Here is a 20,945-nt window from a genome sequence, read left to right as displayed (position 1 = left end):
CACTGATTCGTATGATGCTATTGGAATCTTGTACTGCCGCACAAATGTCGGTGGTGCATTTGGGTGAGTTGGGATGCGCACCATGTGGATATCAGTCAGGCCACAGTCCAGGGAATCCTTTGCGAAGGAGTCCTTGTATTTGCACAGAACTTCTTTAAGTCCTTGGCGATCCATTTCACTGTGGAGGGCATCCGCCTCGCTCAGGATTTGTTGGACTTGTGCATTGAACCCGGCGTAGGGTTCCTCTGAGTCCTTTGAGGGACTGTGGGCCTTGACGATCTGTTCTACAGGTGACTCTGTTGTAGTCTGTGTTGACACAGCGTAGACGGCGAGGTGAGTGTCATCTGTAAGTTCTGATCGGCAGACGCTTTCTTTAGGCACCGGCAGAATAGAAGTGATGGCGATGATCTCATGGGGCTTTGTAAAAGTTAAATTGTTGTGACATTCATCTGAAATTAGTTCTGCTGGTATGTGGCCGATGACAGGAACTGTCATTTCAAAGTCATGGAACGCTTGGATGATGAGCCATCCCAGGTGACTGGCTTTTGGCACATTGATGTCTTTGGCCGTACAGTTGTTGAACAACACATACACAGCACGAGATGACACTTCTATGAGAGGTGTGGCTTCCAAGGTCAGTCCTAGTTTTAGGCAGGTCCTGGAAGGTTGGAAGAAGCCTAGCTTACTGTTAAGGGTCTGGCCAGGTCGCATGTTGAGGCGGACACTGACACTCTTGCTGTAAGCGGGGATTGTGGCTTCTTGCTCATTGATCATGGAGCATGCATCTGGTATTGTTTGACCAGATCGAAGATTCTTGAGGTTGACTGAAGATGTCAATTGGTGTGACAAGGGAGCCCATATGACGTCATTCACGGTGTCAACGCAGGCGTTGAGACGGACCATGATGTCTGCTCCTATGTAAATGTCATGAGGCAGGTTGGGGACAACCAGGAGGTAGTGAGTCAAGAGTCTGTTGTTCCATCTTATGTCTACAGCACAGACGATCTTGGAGGTAGCCATGGTCGTTGACCAAGGATTGAGAGGGAAGCGGCTATGCTTCGAGATGTGTGGTATGCTCTTATTTGTCTGCTTCAATGTTCTGAAGAGTTTCAGGCTGATAGCTGAGTTTTCAGCCCACAGGGCTAATGCTGCATCAGGCACTGATATGTCTTGGACATTTATGGCAGTCATGATTCTGAGGGAACCTGAGTCTGAGTCAGATGCTTGCAATGAGCAGAGAAATGGGTCTTGGTTCCTGTTGCTTGGAGTGGAACTTGCTCTTGGTTTTGAACTTGCATCGTCAGTCAGTAGATGGGGGGCGGTGTCTGTGACTTGACACTGCGATTCGTTGGAGTTTATTGACTGGAGAGGCAGAGGCTCACAGACTTGCGTCCATATCTTCAGGTGCTTGAAGTCTATTAAGGGTTCAAAGCGGTTAAGCAGGTCCTTCCCAATGAGGAGAGGATATGTGTTGAGTGGTGAGACGTATACTGGTTGAACAAGGTTCATTGGTCCCACAGTTAGGTGAATTGGGGCCACATGTTTTAGTTGTAGGCCTGTGTGGGAATATGCTTGGAGGTTTAGCGCACACCTTTGAAGTTTAAAGGTTCCATTAGACCTCTTTGTTCTGCTTTGGACTTCTTCAAGGAGTTCTGTTGACATTAGGGTGATGTCAGCTCCAGTGTCGAGGAGGGCTTCAACCTTGATGTGTTGTTCGATGATAACAGAGAGGTGAAACTTTCTTGCTATACCTCTCTCAATGAGATCACCCAGGAGTTGTGGGACTGGAGTTTGGGATGAGAGAGGTAGGATGTCAGCATTTATTTCGTTTTCTTCGGAGGAGTGGCAGACGACCAAGACAGCACTTTCAGGAACTGGAGTGGTTTCCACAGCAGGTGTTTGTTGGATGCTGCTGTGATCTGACCCATCAGGTGTTTGATCAGTTTCCGACTGTTTTGTGGGATGTTCAGGTAGGACTTCTTGTCCGTTTGGAGTTATGGTGCTTGTGGTTCTCTGGGAGAGAGGTGAGGTGCTATTCTCTGGGGTCAGTTGAGTCAGGTGGTCGCTTCCATCTCGTCCGGCCGCTAGTCAGGATGAATCTGGTTTCTGTTTCTCTTCCCACTTCCGGTCTTCCTCCTTTCGTTGGAACAACTCTTTCATCATCATTTTCATCAGCTCTTGAGAGTCGAAGCAAGGTGAAGTCTTTTGTTCTGGTATGGATTCATTTTGAGCTCTGTCAGCTTGGAATCTTTGTGAGTTTTTTCGTCGATTCCTTGGGCTGGTTGCTCCAGGGTGTGTTTGTCGTTTTCCCTTGGATTCCCATGAGCTTTTTCCTCTAGGGTTTCCAAATGAGCTTGGCTGATTCCAAGTTTTCTCCCAATGACTCTCATGAGGTCTTGATTGGTTCCATGAATTTTCCCAGTGACATCCAGGTAAGCGTTGTCGTCCACGTGGTCCATTCCAGCGGTTGTCTCTCTGTTTAGGTCGAGTACCAGTGTGGGAGTCCCGCTCTCGGTTGGACGAGGATGCATTCCACTCTTTGGGTGTCGGCTTGGCAAGGTCTTGACCCTGGGTGCCCTCTAGGGCCAGCCCTTGACTCTGTGTGTTGAAGTCAAGAACTGTGGTGGTTTTGGTGCCCTTTTCTAAGGCCATCTTCTGTTTGCAGTAAGCTTTGTGCGCCAAGTCTCTTAACTGTTGAGCACTCATTGTGCGTGGACAGGCAAGGACGCCAAGATGGTGGCTCACCCCAGGATGGAGGTTTCTCAGGAAGAGAGTTTTGAAGTTCAATTCCTCCTCCATATTCTGTTCGTTGCGAGACCCGAAGTACGCTAGCCTGAGTCGGCTATAGAAGACTTGAGGAGATTCATGGCGACCTTGTTTTGTTTCCAGGGCAGCCACTAGTCCTTGTTCTGACTCAGGGTCAGCGAACTCTTTAATGAGAGCTTCTCGGAGCAGGTGGTAATCAGTCTTTGTGTGGGCAGGCTGCCGGTCCAGGAAGCTGCGCACTTCAGAGCTGGATGTGGCTCTGAGCAAATAAAGTCTATCTTTGTCAGTGACATTGGGTCTCATCTCCAGATGGAAGTCAATATCTTGCAGATAACTCTGAACATTTGGACTACCTGGCACATTTGGAGTGAATTTGCCAATGTTTCTAGCAAGCTTGTCAAGGTCTCTGAGGTCCAAGCCATGAGATGATCTGTGTCTGGCTGGAGCAAATTCTTTTAGTTTAGTGGGGAGATAGGATTCTTCGGAGGGAGCTGGTGACTGTTTTGGCACTGCCCCCTTCTGATCATGTGCCAGTCCCGGAACAGGGAAGCCGGTCCTGCTCGGCAAAGGTGAAGTTGGTGTCCGACGTGTTCTTGGCGGCTCACAGCGCAATTCATATGCATGCTTGAGTTCCTCTTTAATACTGTCGGACTCTTCTTTGATGTAGTCAAGCTGACGTGTTAGGCGGCTGACCTCATTTCTTGACTCATTCAGGTGAGTTTCGAGAGCTTTAATTCGGCTGTTCTTGTCTCTGAAGTCAGCCTTCGCTTTTTCCAGTAGCTGTTCTGCGTACTGTAGCTTGTCGGAGAGATCAGCGTAGTCTGTTCTTCCTCATTCCATTTCTTGCGTAGTAGCTGCTAGGGTCTCTTTTAGCCTGTTGATCTCCTCTTTTGCGCCTTGTTCCACTTCATCAGGCCCTTCTTGTCGTTCCTGAGCCTCCAGCTCCAGCTGTTCGATGCATCGTTGTGCTCGTGTCAGCTCCTGCTGGCGATAGGCGGCTTGCCTGTCGCTCAGTTTGAGGGTGGCGATGAGTGTGTGGCTTAAGGAGCCGGTGATCTTGGCTAGTTCTTTGTGACTGTAGCTCTGGCTTGGGTCTTGTTTCATGAGGCTTGTTATGTTGTCATCCAGCTGGTCCTGTGTCTGATGCTTTAGTGTTTCAGCGGCTTTAGGTAGGATGCTGTCTGTTACAACACTTAGCCAGGTCTCCAGGTCCTCCCAGTGTCCAGCAGGGTCTGTTGTGCGAGACATGTTTTGGCACTGCGAGGGAAATCTAAACTGACACAGACCTTGAAGAAAAGAACAAAACAAAACACAACAAAACAAAACAAACAAGCAGGGCAAATCAAAGGTGTAAGGGTGCAATGTCAAGTGTGGGCTAATGGGAATGAGTAATGAGTGTGTAAATGTGCAGGTAAGACTGGTTCTCGACTGTGGTCCTCTCGTGGATGTGCTTCTAACTCGGAGTCTCTGCGAAAAGAATCAGTAAGCACACACAGGTAGCACAGCTAGAGAAGAGCAGAAGAAAAGAAAAGCACGAAACAAACAGAATAGCATTCAGCGAAGAGCAGAATAATAATGGGGTGCTTCCAGTTTCCCTATAAAATGAAGTTTTGTCTTTAACACTGTTTGCAGAATGAGTTTTGTAAAATTTAATTTAGAAGGATGGTTCTAGACAGGGGTTTTGAAAAGGATTTCAAAGTATCAGGACTGTGATTGTTATTTAAATTCCCTTCGGGGTGAAAGAAAAACAATAACAATGACAGTATTGGTTTCTCAGCTAGTAGGATTGACAACCATGCACCATAAAGTGTTTCTAGATGCGCGATCGGGGTTTATGGACGCCTACCAGTCTCCTTGTCAACCTGCTTGAGCCTAGGCTGAGTAGGATAACAGGATGTGGAGGGAAGGTAAAGTGAGTGTCATACAATTTTGAAAGAAGTGTTCCGTTTCACAAATATTTGTCAAATATTTCTCAAACACTCTGCTTTTATGACTTTCACAGGTACAAATCCAAAAACCAGCAGCAGTAGTCAAACCAGAAGAGGACAGCTGAGAGAGAGAGAGAGAGAGAGAGAGAGAGAGATAGAAGAAGAGAGTGAAGTTTTGCTCCCAAAATTTGGAAAAATTACAGGGTTGACAGAGTGGTGGCGCTAGGGAGTCGCTACACCTAGGGGGTTAGCTTACTGCGCTAGCAGAAGTCAACTGACCCAAGTATTGAGGGAGACCCCAAAATGTTCCTTTAAATAAATGAATTAAATCAAAGACTAAGGGAGTGAAAGTCTGAGACTAAACTTTATTTTAAATGAATTTTGAATTTAAATTTGGAAGTTGTGAATTAAAATTGTAATGGGTTCAGCATTAAACATTGAGAGCAATTACAATCAAATTAATTAATCAAGTATCATCTGAATTAGGGAAGCCCAAATCCTAATTAATGACTAATGAAATTAAAATTTCAAAAAAATAATGATTAGTTAATGATTAAAATTGCCAGATGTTTGTAAGCAACTACAATTAAATTAATCCACAAATATCCATACCATATGAAAGCTAAACTGAAATTATGAACTTGATTTTCAATTAAAATTGAAATCGAATTAAAGTTCCCAATCAAAAATTCATATTCCCAGATGTGATTAAAATCAGTAAGAGCAGTTACAAATACAGTTACAAACAGGAAATGTCCTCAAATGTAATCAGGATGATTGCTAAATATAAAACAAAACCGTGTTTAACTGACAAGAGTAAATTTAGGAGAGAGACAACTCTTCAACAAATGAGATTAACAAAACAGGTTTATTAATTTAACATTTGTCACGTTCTCTCAAATGGGAGGAAATGAGAAAAGATAAGATGTGTAAGTTAGAGAGAGAGAGAGAGAGAGGTGAAAGCACTAGAGTGAATTAAAGTTCAGTAAGAAAGAAGTCATTCCAACATTGCAACATTGCATTCAGACCACAAAATGCTATGCTAGCCACTAGCCCTTTAGCAATGCTACTAGCTTTACATAGACTGTAATGCAACCGCGCTAGTTTTAGCTAGCTCAGCTTATGCTAGGCTTTGTTTACACACAGTTGAATATGGCGCTGGCAGTCTGCGCATGCGCACTTAAAGGTTGTCCCGGAAAAGGTTTCTTAGGGCTTCCGGGTTACAGCTGTCACTGTCGTGGTGACTAACGCACAACAAAGAATACACTTGTTCTATACTCTTTGCACACAGATAACAAACAACAACAGCACAATAATTATTGAACTGACAGCGCAGTTCATTCACAATGAACCATTCAGCTTCTCGCGTTTCAGAGCTGAACAACCCCCTCAAGTTAGAGTGAGGCACATTAATCCACAGATTTTACTGCAATTAATAATTAACGTTACTGAGATCTCGGCGATCTGAATTCGTGTCAGTTTCTGGACACGCAACAACATGCAAGATTTACTGCAACAATACTTGATCAAGAATTTTAAAAATAATCCCATTCAAATCAAACTCAGACACGTGGTGTTTAGAGTAATATCTCATCTCACGAATGAGCGGATATAGGCGGCACATTAGGTAGCTACTCTCTAATGTAACCATGCAGGGATTTTAGCTTAGTTGAAATAACATTGGAACACGCAATATTATCCACAATAAGAATTGAATCAACTGTAAATGATTCACTGTAAATGATTCAGAATTAATATTTAACACTTCATCAATTATTCGTCCAGCGAAAATTGAGGTTAGAGTATTTTACCAATTCTGGATAAATATTATTCTGTGGTCAACAGTAACAATATTTTATTATGATTATTGTTATTATAATTATATTATTATAAGCAAGAGGTAACTTGATCTTAAGTTTAAGGCAGTAATTTGACACACAATACAAGAAACACTATATGTGAAAATCAAAACAAGATTTATTGACTACTTCTAATGATTACAGGAAACTAAGGCTAAACACACACACACATACACACATACATACATGCACACACATTCGCGGAGTTGATGAGTTATGAAAAGTCCCAAGTTCAGTGCTAACTTAAATTATAACCTGAGGAAAAATCACAAAAGCAGAGCTTTGGCTTGATTCTTTAGGTTTAAATGAGTTTCACCAGTTTCCAGCAAGAGAGAGAGAAGTTTGCTTGTCTGTCTTTCAGGTGACGTCTTCTCGGGAAAGCCCTGTGGGTTGCGCGGAAGCTTTGAAGGATGCTGCTGGCTGGTGAAGCTGTTCTGATCTGAGCGTCTGGCTTGAGCGGCTCTCTTCTTGGGAGACTTTGGTCAGATATTTCACCGAGGGTTGTGGAGTCTGAATGTGACGGCTGTTGATCAGCGGCGTGGCTCGTAGTTGAAATCGGCGGCTGTTAGATGGAAAATCAGCCCCAATAAAGGATCTTCTCAACTTCTTCTGTTCAGCATGACCCAAGCAACTTTTCAGCCGTGGTCAAAGTATTTCTGACCGACTTCTGACTTCCAGCTTCTGACTCTGACTTTACTTCATATTTCTCCACTGACTTTAGCTTGTTCGGACAGCATAGTTTTAAAGGAGCAATTCTGGCTCCCTCCTTCAGATGCGATCCTCCAATGAGACGTTGCTACGGAGATTAGACACGCCTCGTCTATTGTCTATTGATCACATCGCGTGATATCTAAGAACATTTTCCTGTTTTATTAACAACTTTATAAAGTTTCTTAATATTTTCCTGATACTGAATTTCAATATTTCATTCACACAGAATTACAGAGAATTATAAATTCTGCATTTAGAGCTCAAACACGACACACTTCTTACACACATATTACTAGACTGACCTAATTAAAACAATGATTATAAGAGAAAGAAGATGCATACAGGACTACAAACATATAAAGCATTGACTCCAACATATTAGTAATCACATCATAGCAAATGTTATTCTGGATATAGTTAATACTTTAAGTAATCGACAATTGTCCCTTTTGAGATTCAAGATTGAGTCCTTAAGCATAGTTTAAACTCTGACCGGAGTCATGGGTGACCGGGTCACGATGGACGGTCACACAAGGGAGGTATTGATAGGACAGATTTGTCTTTAAATCCGTTGATGGGTGTTTTCCTGTTCCGTCCGATAATACAAGAGGGTTTTGTGAGAGAATCAATAGATTTAATGTGATCAGACCCACGTGATGGGTTCTGATTAGTTTATTGCTGATGAGCAAAGAAGTCCTTTAGACAGAGTCCTTTGTTAAAAGAAGTCACGTCATCACTTCTGTAAAAGCTAGGTTTTTCCTGTCAGGAAATGGATCTTTTGGACCAAATGAAGCTTTGTTCAATCATGCCTCTGGCTGATAAAGCCATTTGGTAACGTCTGTCGAACGGGTCCCTACAACATTGAATTTTATACAGTATTAGAGAGAGAGTAGGCTATTACCTGTCTGATATATTGCATTACATTCATTCTTCAAGTCGATGTCCATAATATTATATCCATTAGAAAAGTCAGTTTGAATGTCCTCTGAGGAAAGCGATCTTTGTATAACACTACAGCACTAAAAACAACTTCCTTTGCAAAAGTTCCTTTCAATTTAAAAGTCTCTTGTGCTTCACTGACTCATTCCTCCTGTAAAGTGTTGCTGCCATCTAATGGCGTATTAATGTAACTTTCACTCAATCCATATTACTTACTAATGGACATATTTATATAAAATAATATTTATTGAACAACAAATAAGCACAATTGTACAGTTCAGTCAAACAAAGCACTAGTTATTTACAAAAAACAAAAACAAAACAAAAAACATTTACGCTTGTATGTGGGTTTTACAAATATTTAACGAATGAAAAGGATTTTAAAGAGCTTGTGACAATACCTCTTAACTCCATTGGATCCTCAAACTATCAAACTATCATTCATTACATTAATCCGCCTCCCCTCGTGAATGAAGTGTGCACGCAGTTTGGACATCTCCTCTATGCAATGCCAAGGTAAATAAAGATCTGATGTTTGAAAAAAAAATTGTAAAGTGTTTTCTTTACTCAAAAAACCCTATGTTTATAAAGTTTAATGTTTTACGTATTTGAAGAGCAGAGAAGAGTCTTCGTCTGATATGTCCCGTCTAGTTGAAGCCAGTATGCTAGCATATATATAATGATGTAACATAACGTCGTTTATTATCAAATTTAACATAGCACAATTCGACTTGCTCTGGAACAAATAATAGATTAATAAGACCAAAGATTACCCGTTCTATGTACTCAAATTGAATAATGTCTCATGTTTAACCACTATAAATGGGGTCGCACACCGGACGCGAAGCTCGGCGCCGCGCAGCGTCGCGTCTCTGACAACTCACAGGTATCGCACACCGGCCGCGCACATTATATATGCGCGAGCTCAATTTTGAATCGACTCCTGATAGAGGAGCTGCACAATGGGAGTGTTTTACGTCAACAAGGAAACGTTACATGCCTATGCTTTAATATTTCGCACTGAGGTTAGTGTACATGGAAAAATGCCACAACAAAGCAAAAGAAAAGAAAAAGCTACGTTTATTATACATTTTTAGAATTTATTCAAGCTGTTAAACTGATGTATCTTGCAGCACAGGGTGAAGTCCGTATGTACATTAACGACGATTTGAGAGAAATATACATTTAATGTAAAACAATGTACATGGCGCTCTGTGGCGCGGCAGGATTTTAAACAACTTCCTGAGTTGTTGCTGGGCGCCGAGCTTCGCATCCGTTATGCGACCCCCTTAAGAGCCAGCGGCAAATCCACGAAGCACTGGCCGAGATTAAGCTGTTCTCGACAGTTACAGAAGCACTGAACGGCCGCTGACGCCCTGGAGCTCACATCTCCGAAAACGTCAATACAAGTTGTAAAATAGGCGCTGTTATTAAATATGAGTCACATATTTCAGGTCTAAACAACTACATTCTCGCCTAAAAACTATTAAAACTACAGTTTGTGGTACAACAAGTAGTATTTGTAAAAATTGCGGTTGATTTGGCCGGCAGCCATGACGGTCACTCCAAGCGGAGTGATACAAACGGTGAAAAGATAGGAGGAGTGCTGTTATCGCTGAAATATCGCATGGCTATCAGCCAATCAGATTCGAGAACCAGACAGAACTGTTGTATAAACATATATAAGACCCATATATGTGTTCCCAGTTCAAATCCATGCCAACTTGGCCCATAAATATATCATGCAAGACCCATATATGTTTTCCCAGTTCAAACCCATGCCCACTTGACCCATAAAAATTCTATGCAGGACCCATATGTGCATTCCCAGTTCAAACCCATGCCCACTTGACCCATAAATATGCCATTCAAGACCCATATATGTGTTCCCAGATCAATCCCATGCCCACTTGGCCCATAAATATGTTATGCAAGACCCATATATGTGTTCCCAGTTCAAACCCATGCCCACTTGGCCCATAAAAATTCTATGCAGGACCCATATGTGCATTCCCAGTTCAAACCCATGCCCACTTGGCCCATGCCTGTCCCTTATGGGGCCCATGTAATTAGCTCATATGGGCTTCCTATGTGAGACTCGAACTACAAAACCTACATGGGACCCGCTGATTTCACCCAGCCAAAGCTCATGCCCACACAGTACCCATGGAACCCGTAGTTAACCCATCTGGGCCCCACGTGTCATTGCTGGCTGGGTGTATGCTGCCGCTGACTGACAAAATCTCTGACTCTTTCAGGATTTGTGACATTAGCTGTGTGACTTCAGCTAGGGACATATCATAGAGCTTCATTTTTCTGGACAACTCTGTCCTAAACTCAGAAAAGTTTCTATGCACTGATGGCAAATTCTCAGCAATTCTTTCTATGTCTTCAGGACATATAGTGATACTGACTGCTTGTAACTGCAGTATGGGGGTTACAGATGGAACTGTGTCAACCTCTTTTGCCCTACTCTGAGCCTTTTGTCTCGCATCACACACTTCAACTGCATTTACATCTTTATCCATGAATCCAATATTGCTATTGCCCTCTAGTCTACAGAAAGACTTTAAGTCAGGATAGCTTTCAGCTGACTGAAAGTCACATTTGAGTCACATTTGGTTGAGGCTTTGTTAAGGCCCAACTTCTGAGTGAGACGAGACACATGAGTGTGCAACTGTTTGTTCTGCTCTTCTAACTTAGCAATACGTTGAATTTGGTCTTGTGCAATGGATAGAGTGAATTCTCTGTGGCAGCAGATAATGCCCTTCATATTTTTCTTCCGAATACAAGCACCAAGTACCTTTTTGCATTCTTCAATGGACCAAACTTTTTCTAGATGAATCCCAAATTTCTTTGCCAAATCCAATCTGACTGACTGTCACTATTGAGTCCATGTGCTTTCCTAACAATGATTTGAGCTCACTATCTGTCCATAAAGGGGTAGCTAGTCCACCTTTCTCAGTTGTTGGAATTAGTCTAGCGTTATTTTTTAACATTTTGCAATGTCTTTCTAGCACAACAATACACTTCAACACTTCCCTGACAGAGCAGAGGTTAACCTAATTAATACACATCATAATGTATTCAGCCTTCTCTGGTGAGCAGAGTAGAACCAACTTGCTAACACACTGTAACAACTGTAACCTTCCCTGAATTAACAGAGGATGAACCTTCTTCTCTAGCAAAGTAGAGGATGGCTATTCTGTTAACACACCATCTTCCCTGATTAAACAGAGGATAAACAACCTTCCCTTATAAAGCAGAGGATAAAACTTCCCTAACTTTACAGAAGATAAACCAATATTAGCACATGATGCCAATCTTCCCTGCCTGAACAGAGGTTACCAATATTAGCACTTAATGCTAATCTTCCCTGCCTGAACAGAGGATAAACTTAATTTCTAAAAGAACATTTTTAGAGGATAACTCGGTTAACCAAACCCTACAGCTGTCTGTTAACTCGTCTCTGACGGTGCAGAGAATAACAATTTTGTTAGTGGTCTTAATGGTTCTTTTGGATAGAGTATCACTCATCAACCCTTGGGTGTACAGGAAAATTCAGCCTGGATCTTCTTTTGGATCAGATCTTTGTTGTGCTTGAAGTTTCAATCTGGATTGAGGTGAGAAGCTCTATCCGGGTCACGGCACCAAAACTGTTGGAAATCTCAGAAGCATAGACCAGGAGACTTTGGGATCTCTTGAAGCAGAAGTTGCTCTTTATTGAGAAACACACTGTGCGTCGCTGTGGTCATCCAAAATCTCACTAAGGCAGTGACTTGGTAGTTCATATACATTCAAGGGGGAGGGATACATAGAGTAGAGGTGTGAACAATCTAAATAAAGCATGCAAATGCAGTACAGGAATCAGCCCATTCCCTACATTTCCCAGCCATTATCTAATCAGCATAACTGTGTCATTCAAATGCATAGGTGCTAATCCAATCAGTCTGACAGTATCACCCATACCTTTAGATTATCATAGAGACAAAGGCACTGCTGTATCTTGAGCTTGTCCTGCCAAATGGTCAGGATGTAGGATTCGTAGATCTTAAACACACGCGCACACACACACACACACACACACACACACACACACACACACACACACACACACACACACACACACACACACACACACACACACACAGTTGTGGTCAGAATTATTGGCACCCTTGATAAATATGATCAAAGATGACTAAAAAATAAATCTGCCTTGTTTATCCTTTTGATCTTTAATTCATAAAATTGGCAAAAATCTAACCTTTCGTTGAAGGAAAAGGACTGAAAGTGGGGGGAAAATCACATTATGAAATAAAATGTTTTTCTCCAAAACATGTTGGCCACAATTATTGGCACCCTTTTATTCAATACTTTTTGCAACCTCATTTTGCCAAGTCCTCACCTATAATGCCTGGTTAGTTTGGAGAACACCTGACAAGATATCAGAGAGCATTCCTTCATGCAGAATCTCTACAGATCCTTCAGATTCCCAGCTCCATGTTGGTGCTTCTTCTCTTCAGTTCACTCCACTCATTTTCTATAGGATTCAGGTCAGGGGACTGGGATGGCCATGGCAGAAGCTTAATTTTGTGCTAAATGATACATTTTTGTGGTGGTTTTGATGTATGTTTTGGATCAACATCCTGATGGAAGATCCAACCATGGCCCATTATTGGATTTCTAGCAGAAGCTGTCAGGTTTTGATTTTTTTATCTGTTGGTATTTGATAGAATCCATGATACCATGTATCTGAACAAGATGTCCAGGACCTCCAGCAGAAAAAATAGGCCCACTGCATTAAAGATCCAGCAGTATATTTAACCGTGGGCATGGGGTACTTTTTTTCCATGTGTGCACCAAACCCATCTTTTTTAGTTTCATCTGACCATAGAAGCCGGTTCCGTTTGAAGTTTCTTATCTGACAACTGAATATGCTGGAGATTGTTTCTGGATGAGAGCAGAGGATTTTTCTTGAAACCCTCCCGAACAACTTGTGGGGATGTAGGTGCTGTTTGATATTTTTTTTAGGCTTTCTGAGACTCAAGACTCAACTAATCTCTGCAATTCTCCAGCTGTGATCCTTGGAGAGTCTTTGGCCACTCAAACTTTCCTCCTCAATGTGCATTAGGACGATTTAGACACACATCATCTTCCAGGCAGATTTGTAACATCTTTAGTTGATTGGAACTTCTTAATTATTGCCCTGATAGTGGAAGTGAACTATTTTCTTACAGCCACTTCCTATTTTGTTAAACTCAACAATCTTTTGCTGCACATCAGAACTATATTCTTTGGTTTTTCTCATTGTGTTGAATGATTAAGCGAATTTGGCCTTTGTGTTTCCTCATGTTTATACTCAAGTCATGGCTGGACAATTTCATGATCACCCTGGTGTGCTAAAAAAAATGTAAATATGATTGGGAATATACATCAGAGATATTGTAGTCATAAAAAAATTATAGGGTTGCCAATAATTGTGGCCAACGTGTTTTGGAGAAAACATTTATTTCATAATGTGATATTATTTTTTTTCCCCCCACTTTCAATTCTTTTCCTTCAATGAAAGGTTAGATTTTTGCTAATTTTATGAATTAAAGATCAAAAGGATAAACAATGCAGATTTATTTTTATTTTTATAGTCATCTTTGATCATATTTACCAAGGGTGTGTGTGTATAATATATATATTATTATTATTATTATTTTTTTTTTTTTTTTTTTCACCATTTGAGCTATTTTGATGCATATTTTTTTTGGTGGACAACACGGCAACATTTTAAACTTGGTTTTGTGAGCAACTCATTTTGAGACAAGTCACAGCCATGCACTCACTCTTCTCTGATAACTGAAAAGCTTAAAGCTGATCGTTCAGTTTTAACAGCTGCTATATTTGTTTGACATTTTAGCCACTGTTAATAATTGTTTAAAGTAAACTGCAGTTTATTTCTTAGTTTTTCTTATTTTTCCCGAATGGGAGTCAAAGGCAGCCCTATCAATGGAACATGAGAAAATGATGAAATCTGGCACAATTGTAGAGATGGTCATGAATAGTGATTGAACTCTATAGTGCCACCACCAGTTCAAAAATTTTAAAGGTTATAACTTTTGAACCATTTGCTCTAGAAAAATGTAATTTAGTACATCTGATTAGTCTCTTCATACTGATGCTGTTCAACATCTTACATTAAGTCTCTGGCCATTACAGTAGCGGCCATTTTGAAAAGTACATTATTCAGTTTTTTTGCTTCTCCTCCTTCAAATTTTGTCCAAAATCTTTGGCCTGAGCTGCACTGAAATGACTGGACAGATTTTTTAAGGGCCCGGGCACCGATGGTGTGAGGACCCTATTGGAATTGCTCCGTTTATTATTAGGGCCCGAGCACCGATGGTGTGAGGACCCTATTGGAATTGCTCCGCTTATTATTATTATTAGGGCCCGAGCATCGATGGTGTGAGGACCCTATTGGAATTGCTCCGTTTATTATATTGGAATTGCTCTGTTTTTTATTATTATTATTATTATTATTATTATTATTATTAGGGGCCAAGCACCGAAGGTGCGGAGGCACCTATTGTATCCGTTGGCGTTCTTTTTTTCTTCTTCTTCTTCTTCCGCTCTTGAAGTCTATGACAGCCCACATAGCGAGCCAAATTTGAGTACAGAGCCTCAGGAAGTTTGGGGTCTCCATAAACTCCTAAATGTAAATTTAAACAAATGTAATATGACTCAGTTTATTAATGTTGATATAGATTAAATATTTTGAATCCTACCGATAAATTATTTTATTATTGACTTGATGTAGCCTGAATTATAATTACACCATGTTTGTTTGTTGGCCGGATGAGAACTGGCCGGTGACAATTTTCCCCCACTTTTTTTTTTCTTCCATTCTTTTATTCTCTGGTTTACTTGGTTGAGTACAATTCTGTATTATCTTCAGAATTCATTAGGATTATTACCATTATCTAAATGCACTGACAGTATTGGATAAGAACTGAAGTGACCTGAATGATGACACTGTTTTCTGCAGAATTGCTTTATAGATAAAATGAAATAATTTAATAATTGGTGATCTTTAGATGGGAACTGAATTAACACTCCTGAGTTCAGTTGAACAATGGGCAAAATCCATAACTTTCCTGTATTGTAAAGCACTTGACCTGACTTTGGAATTGTAGGAAATTTGAAAATTATATAAATAAATAAATAAATAAATATATATATATATATATATATATATATATATATATATATATATATATATATATATATATATATATATATATATATATATATATATATATATATATATCAAAGATTTAAAAAAAACATGACAATTAATATAATTTATTGACAATAAGTAGCACTTCTGTATTTAGGAATTATTTAAATGAATTAAATCAGTATAATCAAGAATATATATACATTTGTATTACTATCAATCTGTAGAAGTGTACAATGATTAATTTGACATAATTAAGACTGCCATTTTGTTTTAAAGTAAAATAATTCAATAATTCACAATTTAGAGACAAAATCCTGTATCACACCATGCTTAAGTACCTTGCTCAAGGATACTGTAACATCCAGGCCAGCAAGGGGAATAGAGTTTTGGTAGACAGTTGTTTAATGAATTATGAAAAGAAAGTGTATAAATATAGAAATAACAGTTAAGTAAACCAGACATATGGTCATAATAGGCAGACAAGGAAACAAATCAGAACACACTAGAAACATAGGCATATCAGAAAACAAGAACTAACCATAAGTATAAGCTTTGAAACAACTGAACAAAATTAATCAAAATAAGAGTCCTTAGTAAAGGTATGTGGAATTACAAATTTAAGAACCCGTTTAAGATCTGCGGATCTTACATCTTGACCATTTGGCAGGACAATTTCAAGATACAGCAGTGCTTTTGTCTCTATGATAATGTAAAGGTATAGGTGATACTGTCAGACTGATTGGATTAGCACCTATGCATTTGAATGACACAGTTATGCTGATTAGATCATGGCTGGGAAATGTAAGCAATGATCTGATTCCTGTACTGCATTTGCATCCTTTGTTTAGATTGTCCACACCTCTACTCTATGTATCCCTCCCCCTTGAATGTATATGAACTACCAAGTCACTGCTTTAGTTTAGATTTTGGATGACCGCAGCGACGCACAGCTTGTTTCTCAATAAAGAGTAACTTCTGCTTCAAGAGATCCCAAAGTCTCCTGGTCTATGCTTCTGAGATTTCCAACAGGTACATGGTGTAGACCACAGTGAAGCCGGACAACCAAGGTGGAGTCATGAAGGTTAGGCAGAGTGCTGGAGAACCAGTGTGATGATGTTGGACCAGAGGGCTAAGGTGGACATGGAAGTTCTGGAGATCGAGGTGGAGCCGGTGAGAGTGACAAAGGTTACAGAGTTGCAACAAAAGAGGGCCTAAGTGAAGTTAAATGATTGGAGGGTGTAGGCATAGTTACTTGTTTTGAACTATAAGGTGACAGATGATGTGTAATTTCATCATAGTTCTACAACACATAAAAAAAATGTTTGTTGTTTATTGTACTTTTATGCAATGTTAAGCAGATTAACAAATAATATGCATATGATGGTATTTAAACATATGCAAAATGGTATTTAAATAATAAATGTATTCACATCAAGTTTCTGTAAAGATATTTGGTTCAGTAAAGATGGCAGAATAGGATACCTTGTTGAAGATGAACAAATGGACACTCATGTTGGACCCTTAGGTGGTGCATAACAGGGCGAAGCAAGGTGGAGGCTGGACACCAAGATGGAGCCAAAGAACTGGAGAACCAGGCTGATGCTGCTGGACCGGAGGGCAAAGGTGTAGTTGAAAAGGTGTGCGGACCGAGGTGGAGCCAGTGATGAAGATAGCAGGACTTCAAGGATGGAGGACTCTAATATAGCGAAAACATTGGACATTGCAGATATAGTCAGTTTTTCTAAACTAGAAGGTGATGATGATTAACAGGACTGAATGTTTAGGCTCCTCCCTTACCTACATTTGTAACTATATTATTTTTTTTTATTTATTGTAGTTTTATGCAATGTTAAGAATATTAATAAATAATATGCATATGACAAAAAAAAAAAAAAAAACACGAATGAATACTAAATTTGCTCACATCAAGTCGCTGTGAATGTTTTTTGTTGTTTTGTTTTGTTTAGTAAGAATGGCAGAGTGTCATGCCTTGATGGAGCTATAGTAACGTCTTGAACCTTTTGTGCAGCCTTAGGTAGTGTAGACCAGGTGTAAAGGCGTAGAGACGGAGGACCAAGGTTAAGTCAGGAAGGCTTGAGACCAAGATGTAGGCAGAGTGCTGGAGAACCAGGGTGATGCTGCTGGACCAGAGGGCTAAGGTGACTAACAACGAAGTCCTGCAGATCGAGGTGAAGCTGGTGGGAGTGATGAAGCTTACAGAGTTGGAACAATGGAGGACATCAGTTGAGCCAAATAATTGGAGGGTGCAGGCATAGTCACTTGTTTTGAACTAGAAGGTGACAGATGATGTGTACTGCCCGCAGAGTCCTAAAACACAATAAAACAAAATTGTGTTATTATTGCAATTTTATGCAATGTTAAGCAGATTTAGAAATAATATGCATTTGAAAAACACATGCAAAACAGCATTTAAACAATAAATGTATTCACATTAAGTCTCTCTAATTTGTAAAGTAAAGATGACAGAGTGGGATATCTTGATTTGGCTAAAGAAATGGACACCCATTTTGGACGGAGCACAGAGGACCAAGGTGGAGACATGAAGGCTGCAGACCAAGATGGAGCTGGCAAACCATGGTGATGCTGCTGGACCGGAGGGCAAACGTGGAGTTGAAAAGGCGAGCGAACCAAGGTGGAGCCAGTAATAAAGGCAGCAGAATTGCAGGGATGGAGGACTCTAATGTAACCAAAACATTGGACACTGCAGACATAGTCAGTTTTTCTGAAGTATAAGGTGACCGATGATGTTGTGTCCTCATAGTCCTACAACACAAAACCATAAGCAAATATTTTAATATAAAATCTCTGTTAAACATATTTTTTTGTTCAGTAAGAATGACAGAGTAAGATGCCTTGATGGTGTGAGATGGATGAAGACCCATTGTGGAGACTTAATTGGTGCAGACCACTGCAGAACCAAGGAGATGAAAAATTAAGATGGAGTCAGGAACAATAGAAACCAAGTTGAAGCCAGAGTACTGGAGAACCAAGGTGATACTGGTGGACCAGAGGGTCAAGGTGTAGCTGGAAGGTCTGTGGACTGAGGGGAAGCCGCTTGGAGTGGAGGATAATAGTGAAGCTGGAAAGATGAAGGACTCCAGCAAAGCTGAAACAGCTATACATCTTTGAAAGTCTGTTATGAAGTCAGGAGGATGACAGAATAAGGTGGACTCAAAAGGGTGACAGACCCTAGTGAAACAGAGTGATGACAGGCCACAGTATGGCCAATGTAACAAGGAGCCAAGGTGGAGCCAATGGCAACAGAAACCAAAAAAAAAGTTATGTAATGAAACATTTACTAACAACTAAAACAATTACTAACAATGAACTGAAGAAACTAATGAGTTTAAATCACAGAGATAATGACAAAATAAACTAGACATAACTGAGCATAATGGCTAACCAAGCAAACAAATCCGAACACACTACAAACATTTGTAACTCAGGAAACAGCTAATAAATGCAGAAACTATAAACTCAGGAAAATTATAAAATGGACACTAAAATAGGAGTCATAAAACAAAACATCAACAACAAAAAAACATGAAAGATGTAACAGTGATGCCTAATGGCTTTCTTGATCTGGCTTAAGCTTGAATGAGCAAGTTTTTAGTCCTACTGTTGAGATTTGACTATTATGCAAAACCACACCCATGGGAGTTCTCAGTACATGATAGTTACATTTCTAATGTACCTATAAGAAACAACATAACAACATATTGTAAGTACAACTTATACATTGTATCAACATTGAAGTACAAAATATAATGAAAATGGGTTCAGCTTGTGTTGTATATACAACACTGTATGTATGTGTGTGTGTATATATATATATATATATATATATATATATATATATATATATATATATATATATATATATATATATATATATATATATATATATATATATATATATATATATATATATATATATATATATATATATATATATATATATATATATATATATATATATATATATATATATATATATATATATATATATATATATATATATATATATATATATATATATATATATATATATATATATATATATATATATATATATATAATATACAGGAGAAGGACAGTTGTTTTAATCAGATGAAGGATACAAGATATTGTTGAAGAGATATTGGAAGTTCAGTTCTCCATATGAAGAGCACAGATTGTGCTTTTTTCAGCTGTAAAATGTGTTTTGACATTTTACATTTGTATTTTAAATCATAGTTTACTTAAGTATATAAATAAAAATCATTTTTGTATAAAATAAAAAAATGGTATTGTATCAGAATGAAAACAGTGTTGTAAGTAGAATTATACGGTTTCAAAGTATTTGGCATGTACAATGCCAAATTTGCTGTACAATGATTGTATATATATATATATATATATATATATATATATATATATATATATATATATATACACACACTCACCTACAGAATTATTAGGAACACCTGTACAATTTCTCATTAATGCAATTATCTAATCAGCCAGACGGGCTGGTCTGAATATATCATTATCTGCTCAGTTATTGGGATTTTCACGCACAACCATTTCTAGGGTTTACAAAGAATGGTGTGAAAAGGGAAAAACATCCAGTATGCGGCAGTCCTGTGGGCCTTATTGATGCTAGAGGTCAGAGGAGAATGAGCTGACTGATTGAAGCTGATAGAAGAGCAGCTTTGACTGAAATAACTACTCGTTACAACTGAGGTATGCAGCAAAGTATTTGTGAAGCCACAACATGCAAAACCTTGAGGCAGGTGGGCTACAACATCAGAAGACCCCACCGGGTACCACTCATCTCCACTACAAATAGGAAAAAGAGACTACAATTTGCACGAGCTCACCAAAATTGGACAGTTGAAGACTGGAAAAATGTTGCCTGATGTGATGAGTCTCGATTTCTGTTGAGACATTCAGATGGTAGAGTCAGAATTTAGCGTAAACAGAATGAGAACATGGATCCATCATGCCTTGTTACCACTGTGCAGGCTGCTGGTGGTGGTGTAATGGTGTGGGGGATGTTTTCTTGATACACTTTAGGCCCCTTAGCATTGACTACCTGAGCATTGTTTCTGACCATGTCCATCCCTTTATGACCACCATGTACCCATCCTCTGATGGCTAGTTCCAGCAGGATAATGCATCATGTCACAAAGCTCGAATCATTTTAAATTGGTTTCTTGAACATGACAATGAGTTCACTGTACTAAAATGGCCCTCACAGTCACCAGATCTCAACCCAATAGAGCATCTTTGGGATGTGGTGGAACAGGAGCTTCATGCCCTGGATGTGCAAGATGCTATCCTATCAATATGGGCCAACATTTCTAAAGAATGCTTTCAGCACTTTGTTGAATCAATGCCACGTAGAATTAAGGCAGTTCTGAAGGCGAAAGGGGGTCAAACATAGTATTAGTATGATTTTCGTAATAATCCTTTAGGTGAGTGTGTGTGTGTGTGTGCATATATATATAT

General features: G+C 39.6%; 1 protein-coding gene and 1 pseudogene across 1 annotated transcript in view; one reads left to right on the top strand and one right to left on the bottom strand.

Moving 5' to 3' along the window:
* dnajb14 (DnaJ heat shock protein family (Hsp40) member B14) overlaps window positions 1-20,945 on the top strand; it is a 272,202-nt gene that overhangs the window by 179,013 nt on the left and 72,244 nt on the right. The window lies entirely within an intron of this gene.
* On the bottom strand, window positions 2,089-4,547 carry LOC137032068 (uncharacterized; annotated as a pseudogene).

Source organism: Chanodichthys erythropterus, chromosome 12 (assembly GCF_024489055.1).
Source record: "Chanodichthys erythropterus isolate Z2021 chromosome 12, ASM2448905v1, whole genome shotgun sequence".
In the NCBI taxonomy this organism is placed as follows: domain Eukaryota; kingdom Metazoa; phylum Chordata; class Actinopteri; order Cypriniformes; family Xenocyprididae; genus Chanodichthys; species Chanodichthys erythropterus.
The sequence above is the reverse complement of the archived record's forward strand: the minus strand, read 5'-3'. Positions and strand labels throughout refer to the sequence as shown.